This window comes from Phyllostomus discolor, chromosome 5 (genome assembly GCF_004126475.2).
Source record: "Phyllostomus discolor isolate MPI-MPIP mPhyDis1 chromosome 5, mPhyDis1.pri.v3, whole genome shotgun sequence".
In the NCBI taxonomy this organism is placed as follows: domain Eukaryota; kingdom Metazoa; phylum Chordata; class Mammalia; order Chiroptera; family Phyllostomidae; genus Phyllostomus; species Phyllostomus discolor.
Window position 1 is genome coordinate 50,142,903 of NC_040907.2, and position 12,275 is coordinate 50,155,177.

Here is a 12,275-nt window from a genome sequence, read left to right on the forward strand (position 1 = left end):
TCAAACCTTACACTACAGGGTGGGGCAAAAGTATGCTTACAGTTATTCTTATGGAAAATAATACAATAGTTAATAAATGAAAATACAAGAATAAACTGTGTTTTGCTTACTCAAAACTGTAAACCTTTTGCTCCACAGTGTGTATTGGGGCAGAAAAAACATTGCTATGGCAAATACATTATTATCATCAAAAGACCCTTATGGAGAAAGTGAAAGTATCGAACATCTTAAGGGAAGATAATTTTAACATAATAGCTATCACTGATAAGGAATCAATATCCTGATTATATTTTTTAAAATTCTGCAAATCAATTAGAACAATCCCTTCCCCAAATGGGAACACAATACTAACAGGTATATTACAGATGAGCAAACACAAATGACAAATAAACAGGAAAATGTGTTGAATCTCAGTAGTAATCAGGGAAATAAAGACTAAGACCAATGAGATACTATTTCACATGTACACTAAACTAGGAAAGTTAAGATGATAGCAAGTGTGTATGAGGATGTGGGTTAGTGGGAACTTTTACGCACTGCTAGTAGCACTGAAATTTGTATAATCACTTTGCACAATGATTTGGCAGTATATAGTATAGTTGACAATTTGCTATCTCTGTGAGCTATCAATTCTATCCCTAGAGAAACTCTTGTACATGAGGTACTGGAGAAATGTGCAAGAATGAAAATGAACAAAACACAGCTATTTGCATCAACATGAATAAATCTCACAAACATATTTTCTAATTTAAAAAACAGCATAGCTCACATAGCTTATGATCTTTTCCTAATGTTCAAAAAGAATATGATGAAACAATATCCATGTTGCCTAAAAATGTATAAGAGTGTGATAAAATATAACAATAAAGCAATGACACAGTAAACAACAACATTCAGAAAAGGGAGGACCTGGGTAGGCTTAGAAATAATGTGGTATAGGAGAGGGGTACCTAGGCAGACAAAAAGCTACTGGTGGTATTTTAATCCTTAAGTTGTTGGTGGGCTTTTTTATTTCAATTATTTGCTTCAATATACATTACATATACCTTTTGTATTATCAAATATTACATATTGGAAAGTTTAAAGATATGAGAGCAATAATAAAAGTTATAATAAAATTTATTTATTGTCCGATATCTAGTATTAGCTACTAGTGCAAGGGACCCAGGAATCTGTCAAAAGGCCCTTTCTGAGTTCTATTTCTGGAGATCGTAGGGCATGACTTTGAAGCCCATGCCTGGCTCTGAGCCATGATCCAAACCTCCCAGGGTCGCACTGGCTCCAGGAAGAGGCAAGGGGGAGCCTTAGTCAAAGGCTCCTAGGTGGGTGGGACACTGCCCCTGCCTTCCACTGGGCCCTCTGCCTAGCCTCTTCCAAGAGTAAGTTTATGCCACTCACTGTAAGCACAGTCACCATGCAAGCAGAGGGGCTGTTTCACCCAGTAAATATCAGGAAGGTGAACACAATGGCAAGTCACTACTCAGCCTGCGAAGACTGTGTGTGGGATGCTGTCCAGCCCAGTGGAGAGCGAGGTCCCAGCTGGACAGTGGGGGATTTTGGGAGTCAAGGCCAGCCAACAGCCCCCGTCACCTGTGCTCATGGGCACCCAGCCCTGAAAGACCAGACAAAGGAGTTGCAGACAAAAGTAAGGAAACTGACCACCCTTCTCCCTTTTATCTGTTTAACTGACTTGAGCATTTGGGGACCAGGAATGAAATTAGATCACATGGCTCCACTTTGCTGTGGTCTCAGTTCAGAAACCTAGAGACTGTTTACAGTGTGTGTGTGGGGGGGGGGGGCGGGGGTTGGGGAACCAGGTCCTGTGGGGAGTGGGAAAGCTATTGACAAGCAGTGAGGAGTGGGCAACCTATGTGCTAATTCTTGCTTTGCCTCTCTCTGGCTGTGTGACCCCAGACAAGTTCCTGGGCTCCAGTTTTCTCTTCTATTTCTTTTCTATCACTTGTTTTCATTTGAGGGTGAACTCTCCCAAGGGGTTCTTTGAAACACATCAGTGAAAATTTTTGGTCATCACAGTGACGGGGAAACGAAAATACCAGTAGTTCCCCTTACAAGAACAGTCCTTTGAGCCCTCTACACTTTTGCAGATCGTCTGCATGTGTGGTTTCGCTGCCGTGAGCAGGGAAACTCGGGATGCTTGCTGAAGCATGCAAGTCTCCTCTCACACCACTGGGGACACATGGCTGTGGGTACAGCTCTAGGATCTTTAGGGCTGTGGATGCTCCGTCCTTACTTATTGCCGGAATGAGAGCCAAGTCATCCTTGCAGTAAGGTTTGGTTGAATTTGGTGGAAGTGGACAATCACAAACCACTTGCTCACTTGCTCTGCCAGCCAGTAAGAGAAGAAAACTGGTTTGCTCTGGTTCTGACTGCATTCTCGGAACAACTGTGTATTCAGGGCTCTGTTATCCTGTGTAAAGCTGAGCAGTGCCCTCCCTGGGACACACGGGGAATGTACACAACTTGCTGCTCCCAGAAAATGCCTCGCCACAAGGAGAAAACATCCCAAAGCTTGAGCTGATCAGACTGCTGCCGTCCTACCTGGGCACCGTAGTGAACACCTGGACAGAGGAGCCACAGTGTAGAAGGCAGCCCATGCCAGGGTGCGAAGCTCCCTGGGAGTAACGGATGAGAGCGGCCTTTTAGTGCTCCCCTGCTCTCTCTGTCAGCCACTGAGGTGCAGTGCGTGAGCTCTGCAGCTCTACCTAGTGGCCAGACCCTCTCACTTCCCACCCATCTCTTGCCCCTGCCTTGGCTTCGCTCGGGAGCCTGTCTCTCTGTGACTGCTTCCTGGCAGCCTGAACCTAATAGCATATACATCTCAGACTCTAGTTCTTTTTAAAATTTATTTTATTTATTTTATTTTTTCATCACTATTTATTGCTCCCCCCGTGTGCTCTTCCCTCTCCACCAACCCTCCTCCCCACAGTCGCCATGCCCCTGGCAGACACCACGTTTGTCCGTGTCAGACTCTTGTTCTAAAGGGGTGGGCCAGCCCTGGCTGGCATAGCTCAGTGGATTGAGCATGGGCTGCGAACCAAAGTGTCGCAGGTTCGATTCCCAGTCAGGGCACATGCCTGGGTTGCAAGCCATGACCCCCGGCAACCACACACTGATGTTTCTCTCTCTCTCTCTCTTTCTCCCTCCCTTCCCTCTCTGAAAATAAATAAATCTTTAAAAATAAATAAATAAATAAATGGGTGGGCCCAGAGGTTCCGGCCACCTGGGCTGATATTCAAGGCTTTCTACACTCCACTTCCAGTTTTGCTTCACTACCCACTATTCCCCAAACTTTCCTCCAACAGACTACCTTAGTCATTGCCTCCCAAATTATGCCTGTGGAAGTTCCTCTTCATACTATCTCACACTCTTCCTTTATCCTCCCCTATTATCCAAGTGTTTGAAGTTTTAGTTCATTTTTGCTTTTCATTTTGGGGAAATCCTTGAGATTGCCCCAGCTCAGGAATCACTGAAAAGCCCTCCCTGTACGTCCCCCTGGCTTCACAACTCATGTTTTCAGAGCCTTGCTCCCTAAGATTATAAATTCTTGGAAAGTAGGAACTTAACTAGAGGAGACTTGGCCCCCAGGTTCCCTTATTCCAAAATTGTTAAGCAGTTACCATGGTAATAAATAGTGTCTCTTCCTGTTCTCTCAGATCAAAACAAGTAAACAAACAGAAAAACAAATTGTTGAAGAACGTGGAATCTGGCTCCCTGCCTGAATCAGCAATGTGATCATCAGGACAAGAACGAGGCCAGATCAGCGATCCTGGTTTAGTAAGTTGCCCCTGGACTTGGCCTGGGATGCTTTGGAGCCATCCTAAAGCAAGTGCTTCATCCTGAAGGTCTGTGGCCACACCCCCAAGTGCTCCAGCAGGCCGCACTCTTTCCCCGAGATTCACTTGGAGACCACCTGTGCTGAGGCTCCTGAACCAGGAAAACAGCTAGGTCTGCACAGCTGGAGCCTTCCATATACCTGGGTAAATCTGACTTGTAAGTTTAAGAAGTACTTCAACTGGTTTTCAAGATTTTGGTGAGTTTGCAACAGTTCTGGACCACTTAAGGACTCTTGTCTACCACAACTCAGTACAGCAAATGTTTCAGAAAATGCCTGGAAAAGGGCATATTTGCTGAATTTCCCTCATGATGCTACTGCTGCACAGAGGACCTCTGTGATCCAGGCACAGTTCTAGGTTCTGGACATACAGCTGGGAGCAAAACAGATGGAACTCCCTGTCTTCATGAGCTTCCACTCTGGCTCAAAGCCTGGTCCACTTTTCATAGGACCCAAGCCCTTCAGCAGGCATTAGGACTGTGGCAGGAATGTCACAGAGCTCCTGAGGTAGGGAATGCAGCAGACACACCTTTTAGAAATATCTCCTCAAGACCCACCGTTCAAAGTGTGGTCTGTGAACCACTAGCATCAGCACCTCCAAGGAGCATGATAGAAATGCAGAATCTTGTCTGAGTGACTCCCAGGGCCCAGCAAAGGGACCACGTTTCCAGGCCAGTGACATTGGATGACTTCCCTCTGCTTCTGGGAGCTGTGGGGTGACATGAGGTGGGATAGAGACCCATCCCAGCCTGAAGCTCACTCTGGAGACTGGGGAGCGGGGAGAAACTGCCTTGGTTAGTGGGGTTGAAATTTCTGATCTTAAACTTTCCACGGAATATTCTTCCCCCAGAGCCTTGAAGACAAGAGGTAGCAGCCCAAAATACAGACTTATTTTCCACTCTACTTTCACTGGCCGAGCAGCTGCCAGGAACAAAGGCCGCACCTCCCATTACCCGGCAAACAAATGCAGTATTGCCTCCCAAATAGATTGTTTCTCTGGTATGGCTAGGGGAGTTGTCAACTGGGAGTCAGGGACTGAATACCTTAGCAGCTTCTGCAATGACGGCAACATTTTTCATCAACAGCAATTCACCTTGAGCGTTGAGACCTTGGGTCTGAGTGGAAGCTAAGGGTGGAGGAAACCCTGCAGGTGGGGAGTACTTTGTCCCTTTAGGAACTGACAGGCTTTGTCTACTCCCCCCCCTCCATACACACACACACATCCAGAGGTGCTCACAAGAGTATTTGGGGAGAAGATTTGACAACAGGTGGAGACACAGCTATCCTTAATAAAAAAGAAGAAGAAATGCAGAATCTCAGGCTCCTCCCAAGACCTTACAAATCAGAAACTGCACCTTAGTGAGCCCCTCAGGTGGGCCCTGTGCAGGTGAAGACTTGCAAAGCACTGCTCCAGAACGCTGGGTCCCACAGGTTGTCCTGTCAATACAAGCGAGCAGAAGGGTCAAATGAGTTTGAGAAAGCACGTCGTCCCATCTCTCCGTTGCAGACTCTGCTAACACGTGAAAGATGAAGATGTCCTCCAAAAAGGAACTTGCTTACAGTGCCAGTGCTTTTCAGACTCACCGGGCAGCTCAGCAATGACTCAACACCGGAACGAGCGTCCCAGGAAATGCACCTTAGGAAAAACCGTGTCGGCCCCTGGCAGCCATAGTTCCAATTTCCTTGGCTTGAACAGTCCCTGATGGAATGAGCCCATAGCATAAGATCTGGCAGCTTTGTTGCGGCACAAACTGGAATTATGCCCACTTCCCAGCTGGACTCTGAGCAAAGGTCTCCATTCTGGGAGGCAGGGGGATGGAGAGGACCTTTCCTTCACGTGGCTGCATTGGCCGCTGCCCGTGGCTGAGTCTGTGGCAGTGCTCATGGGGTAACAAAGACACTGAATCTCAGTAAATACTGGCCACATGAGAGAGAACTCTTCATGATGATTTAAATTGTGAGAATATACATAGAAACACTACATTCTAGAAGGATGTCATTTGGAGAAATTTGGAAGCCTATATATGCATTCTTTACTTGTCATTTAGGGAATTCAAGAAGGTCCTGGGCCAAATATTTTCCCCAGGTGTCCCTGATGATGGATAATGATAGCTAACATTTATCAAGAATTTCTTATATGCCAAGTACTGTTCTAATGCGTGATTTTCTTGCAACAACACTAGTGTAATCATTTTATGCATGAGAAAACTGAGGGACAGTTCAATCCCTCTTGTGTTTTATATGACTTCTGAGATCTAGATCACAGGTAGAGACCAAACTGGCTGTATGATGGGGTGGTCACTGGGTCCCCTCAGCCCCCCAGCAAGCTCCTGGAAAGCTAAGAGCCTTGTGGAGATCCCCAGTCGGACAGTGGGCATGACTGAAATCTGAGCCTCAGCGAAAATTACAGCTATTGCACTATAGGCTGATTCCTTTTGGAATAGTGTGAACAAAGGAAGGTGAATGTCTTTTGGGAAAATCTCTCTTCTGTCTGAAGGTGCCACTTCAGGTGTGGGCAGCACTGAGTAGGCAGGTGGAGGAAACTTTGTGGTGAGCCCAAGGCTGGGAGGAGAGGCCTGGTTTGCCTGAGAGTCTGCATTTCTCTCATGCTCCCAGGTGATGCTGCTGCTGGGCTGTCCTGAAAGGCAGGGCATGGTTGGTGCTGCCAGGCAAAACTAACCTTGAACTTGCAAGACCTGGGCTCTAGTCCAAGCTCTGTCCCCCAGGTGCTTGTCTTTGGCAAGCCGCTTCCCCTGGACCTCCCCCCATCCCCTCGCCCATATAGGACTGCTGAAGGCTCCTCACCTGGTACCTGGTTTCAGCTCACTGACTGCCTCTCGAGAGGTTGTTTCCTGGACTCCCTTGGGCTTATGGCTGCTCCAGGCGGGCACACTGGAATCACGTGAGAGCTGGCCTCACACCCCCTCTCAGGGGTGCACAGATCTGGTGCCTCCACATCACACCGACAGAACCTCAGCAGTGAGGATAAAGGACCTGTTCTGTGTGTGGTCAGACAAAACCCAGGGATAAACTGTCTCTGCTTCTTGAGATGACGCTTAGAGGTCCCTGTGACCTAAGAGGTAAGTCACTGGGTTTACACTGGGACATGGCATAGGGCGGTGGTAATGGAGTCATCCAGGCACAGTCCTGAGTGTTAGCTGTGTGATCCAGGGCAAGTGACTTAATCTCTCTGAGCTTCAGAATGCCCATCTGGAAGTGGGCATGAATAACAAGTACCTACATCCTGGGGCTGCTGTGAGGCACTGGGACATAATCAGTGCTTTGTAAAAAAGTAGCTATTATTGTTGTTGTTACAGTCATACCTCGGTACTCAAGTTAATTCATTCCGACCAGTGGCGAGGAAGTGATGGTTGATGAAGCATTTTCTCTTGTAGGGTGAAGTTGTGGCTAATATAAGTTCTAGCAAGTGCGATGAGAGGAGAGGGGATTCTGGGGTAAAGCATAATACAATATTTTTAAAATTTGCCTTTTAACAACATCGGCAAATTTCTAAATGGAATTAAAAAATATGTTTTTCTCTCCCTGCAAAATTAATGTTTTGTGTGAGGTTGGACACATGATAGTAAAAAAATTAACAAACAGAAATCTAGGGCTTCTAAACATTCAAGGACTCCTTCCATGTCCCCCTGCCCTCCTCCCTTACCCTTCTGGCAGTGGTGCTGGTGTCTTAGTGCAGCCTGGCAGGTCTGCACCTTCCCGGCAGTAATGTCCGCTCTCCTGGGAGCTGACCTGAAGCTCTCTTGCTGTCTGTTATCTTTTTGCCCAAGAGATCTAGGCCAAGGAGGGAACAACTTTCAGTTTCATCACTAACTTCCAGGTTGCCTCCTGCCCTTAATGCTGATCTGGAGAAGCAGGATCACAAGGACCTCAAGACAGGGGCCTGGAGTGGCAGGTCAAAGATTCAGCCCCTCTTGTGGCTTCCAGGAGGCCTGGGACAATATCTGGTAGGTTCCTGCTAGGAGCACGCCCATGAGTGTGTTGATCTTCCCACATGACCAGGGTAAGGGACAGGCTCATGACCACACAGTGGCTGAGACAGAAGAGTGGCTGAGCCAAAGGAACACTCAGTGTTTGCCTCCCCACCTAAGAGCACTGCTGTCTGTGCAATATTCGGGACAGGAAAGAAAGCGTATGTCCTGGAACGTGCCAGTAAAGGCAGGGCATGGCGTGATTAAAAACAGGCTTTGGAGCCAGACTGAGTTAAACCAGGCTCTGTTACTTCCCAGCTGTGTGGCCTCAGGGCAAGCGTTCACCCTCTCTGTGCACCGGTTTCTTCATCTGTGAAATGGAAAATAATCATACCTCTACCTTATAGAACTGATTTCAGGATTTAAATGAGTTGATAAATATCAAACAATTAAAATACTACCTGGCACATATATTGTACAAATGTTTGATGCTATAATTGTTGTTTTTATTGAATTAAGTACCACGAAGGTAGGACTTTTTTGTCTGTGTTGGTTCCTGGTCTGTTTTATAACAGTGCATGACACTAGGAGCTCTATAAATATGTGTTGATAATATTCTTTCATGTGTAATAATATTCATTTATAGAAATATTATTGCAATCAGAGAAAACTGTCCTGTGTAATGCAGTCATTATTTGTTTTGGCCAGCAGAGAGCAGCAAATAGCTGTGACTGACACTAATTCTGGGCAAGGGAGGTTTCTTTTCCTTTCTTTTTTTAAAAGTATATTTTATTGATTATGCTATTACAGTTGTCCCATTTTTTTCTCCCCTTTATCCCCCTCTGCCTTGTACCACCCCTCCTTCCAGCATTCCCCCACCTTAGTTCATGTCCATGGGTTGTACATGCAAGTTATTTGGCTTTTCCATTTTCTGTACTATTCTTAGTCTCCCCCTGTCTATTTTATACCTACCAGATATGCTTCTTATTCCCTGTGCCTTTTTCCCCATTCTCCCCCCTGCCTCCTCCCCACTTATAACCTCCATGTGATCTCCATTTCCCTGATTCTGTGCCTGTTCTGGTTGTTTGCTTAGTTTGTTTTTGTTTTTGTTTTTTAGGTTCAGTTGTTGATAGTTGTGAGTTTGTTGTCATTTTACTATTTATTGTTTTGATATTCTTCTATTGCTTAGATAAATTCCTTTAACATATCAAATAATAAGGGCTTGGTGATGATGAACTCCTTTAACTTGATCTTGTCTGGGAAGCACTTTATCTGCCCTTCCATTCTAAAGGAGAGCTTTGCTGGATAGAGTAATCTTGGATGTAGGTCCTTGCCTTTCATGACTTGAAATATTTTCAGCCCCTTCTTGCCTCTAAACTTTCTTTCGAGAAATCAACTGATAGTCTTATGGGGACTCATTTGTAGATAACTCTCTCCTTTTCTCTTGCTGCTTTTAAGATTCTGTCCTTATCTTTAATCTTGGTTAATTTAGCTAGGCTGTGTTTTGGTGTGGTCCTCCTTGGGTCCAACTTCTTTGGGACTCCCTGAGCTTCCTGGACTTGCATGGCTATTTCCTTCATTAGTCTGGGGAAGTTTTCCTTCATTATTTTTTCAAATAAGTTTTCAATTTCTTACTTTTTCCCTTCTCCTTCTGGCATCCCTATGTTTCAGATGTTTAAAGTTGTCCCACGGGTTTCTAAGCCTCTCCTCATTTTTTTGAATCCATGTTTCTTCATTCTGTTCCGATTGAATGTTATTTCTTCCTTCTGGTCCAAGTTGTTGATGTGAGTCTTCATTTCCTTTCCTTCACAAATGGTTCCCTGAATCTTTATTTCACTTCATATTGCCTTCACTTCTTCCTCTATTTTGCATCTGTACTCAGTCATTTCTGTGAGCATCTCGATTTCCAGTGTTTTGAACTCTGCATTTGACAGATGGCCTATCTCCTTGTCACTTAGTTCTTTTTCTGGATTTTTGATCTGTTCTTTCATTTGGGCCATATTTCTTTGTCTTGGTGAACCTGTTACATTGTAAGGGGCAGAGCCCTAGGTATTCACCCGGGTGGGGCAACCCATGTCACTACGCTGTGGAGCTGTATGTGGGGGAGGTGTCAGAGAGGAAACAATGCCATTTGCTTGGCTGTTGTGCCACTTTCAGTCTCTTCCTTTGCTACCCACCATCGAATTGGGTCCTTCTGGTGTTGATTCCAAGGTGGGTAGGTTTGTGTATGTTCTAGAACCCTGTGGGTTCCTCCAAGTGGACTCTCCTGTGAGACTGGGAGTGTCTCCCACTGCTATAACCCCCACAGTTTTTACATCCAGAGGTTTCAAGGCTTTATTTTCCCACACTGGAACCCTGGGTTGTGGGATCCCTCTCTTTCCCCAAATTTCCCTGCTGGTTGATCTGCATGCAAATGTGGGACTACCAGGTCTGCAAGCTGCTGTCTTGGGCAAGAGAGGTTTCAAGTGTTAATTTCGAAGACTAACAGCACTGTTGGGAGCCAGCTAGTGGGGTGAAAGTTTGCCAACTCACCTGCATGAGTGGCCCTTACCCCTCCCACACACCTCTGTGCCGGTCAGAATGATTGGCAGAAATTGTAACTCACAACAACAAAGCTTAATTCAATATTTTCTCACAGACCCCATTTATTTTCAATTTCCTTCCTCCCTTCCTTTCTTCCTCTCTTCCTTCTTTCCCTCCTTCTTCCTTTCTTTCTCCAATATGTTTCTTTTTCACAAACACACTCTTAGTCCTCTAGATCAAGCTAGTATATTGCGCACTCTCCCAGATTTTATCTGTACAAATGCAGCTTGTATTCCAAACTATGCAGTATATATCCTTCTGCAGTATTCTTCCCAACCAACTGATGAGGCTAAAAGTGTTATAATAGAAAGAACATCTGATTTGATCAAACTGGACCTGGAGAGGCATGGTAACTTGGCTCAGGACACACAGCAATTAGCTGTAGAATTAAAGTGCTGGCCAGGCCCTTGAGCTCTGTCCATTTCACCAGGTCATCATTCGCTTCCCTTGTATCCACAGAAGAGGCTCAAGTGGTTCCCTTGTATTGATCCAATCAATGTAGCCGCCAGCTTCTGGCCCCAGAAGCCATGTCCCAGGCTCTGGCACAGAGGAGCAGACTGCTTTTCAGGGCAGCTTCCCGGGAGGTCCAGGTGGTACATTTCCTCGACATGGACAAGGCCCACACTGTCAAAACCATAGGTGTGCTCTCTGGGTGCCCTAGGGTGACTTCTGAGTAGTGGGGCCCAGAATGCTCTGCCTCTCTCTGGCAGCCTCTGGCACAGCTGTCGTCTGGAGAGGTGCCCCTGCATCGGCCCCACCCCACCTGCACAGTCTCAGTTCAGGTGTGAACACACCGATGGCCTCTTTAAGTGGCTTAAGATCCAGTCTTTCTCAACTATTACCCGAAAATTCATGCTGGGGTTATTATTTGAAAAGAAGTATTTAATTGACATTTCCATTTAATTGAAAACTCCTATGAATTGATGAATTAAAGAAAACTAAAATAGAAAAATGTAAAACCTAGAAAAAATGTGGGTAACTTACTTTATTATCTTAGATTAGGAAGTTTCCCCTAAGTATTACAGCAAAGATAGAAACTTAAAAAAAAATGAATTACAGATTTGACTACATAAAAATTAGAAAGCTTATGTCCCAGGAAACATTAAAAACAAAATTAAAAGCAAGTAAGACAAAGGATAAATATCCTAAGTCAGAATATCAGAGGAAAGCAGATGAAGATAATTAACTGACAACTCAAAAATATAAGCTTACAGGAATGTGGAACTTGTTCAGTGTCACTGGTCAAGAAATAAGTGCAAAATTTAACTCTTTTTTTTTTGGCCATTGAAGTGGCAAATTAAAACTCACAGTGTTAGTGAGGATACAAAGCCACAGGTCTAGTCTGCTGGTGGTACATTTCCGGAGGGCACTTTGAGCTAACAGGTGTCCATGGTAAATGCTTTTTTCCATAGCCTTCATCGCTATCACTGTATTTATTTATTACCTATTTCCATCCCCACCTTCCCCTGCCAGATCAACATACACCTTGACAACAGGGACTTTGCTTATTGATCCCTCTCAGGTGCTTAGCTCAGTACCTGGTCCACAATAGGATCCTCAACGTACATTTACAGATCAAATAATTGAACTTTGGCCCTGGTGACTCTACTCTTAGGAACTGATCCTAACGCAACAATCAGAGATCTACAAAAACATTTACATCCAAGATGGTCATTTCAGCATATGATGTAATAGTCAAACTTTGCAAATCATTTAAAGGTCCAACAATAAGGGGTTAATGAAAAAATTATGATATATCCATACTGGAGACTACAAAAGTAAAGTGAGTCAAATCATGCTGGAGATAGAATAACATTGAATGATTTTCTAGATATAGTGTTATTTTTAACATTTTTATTTATTTATTTTTAGAGAGGGAAAGGGAGGGAGATAGGGAGGGACAGAAACAT

At 44.9% G+C, this 12,275-nt stretch overlaps 1 non-coding gene across 1 annotated transcript; it reads left to right on the forward strand.

Annotated features, from left to right (window-relative positions):
- Positions 1 to 4,907: 4,907 nt before the first annotated feature.
- On the forward strand, positions 4,908 to 4,976 carry LOC114498298. Its single transcript, XR_003684733.1, has one exon. It is a non-coding gene; the product is annotated as a small nucleolar RNA SNORD56 (small nucleolar RNA).
- Positions 4,977 to 12,275: the final 7,299 nt, after the last annotated feature.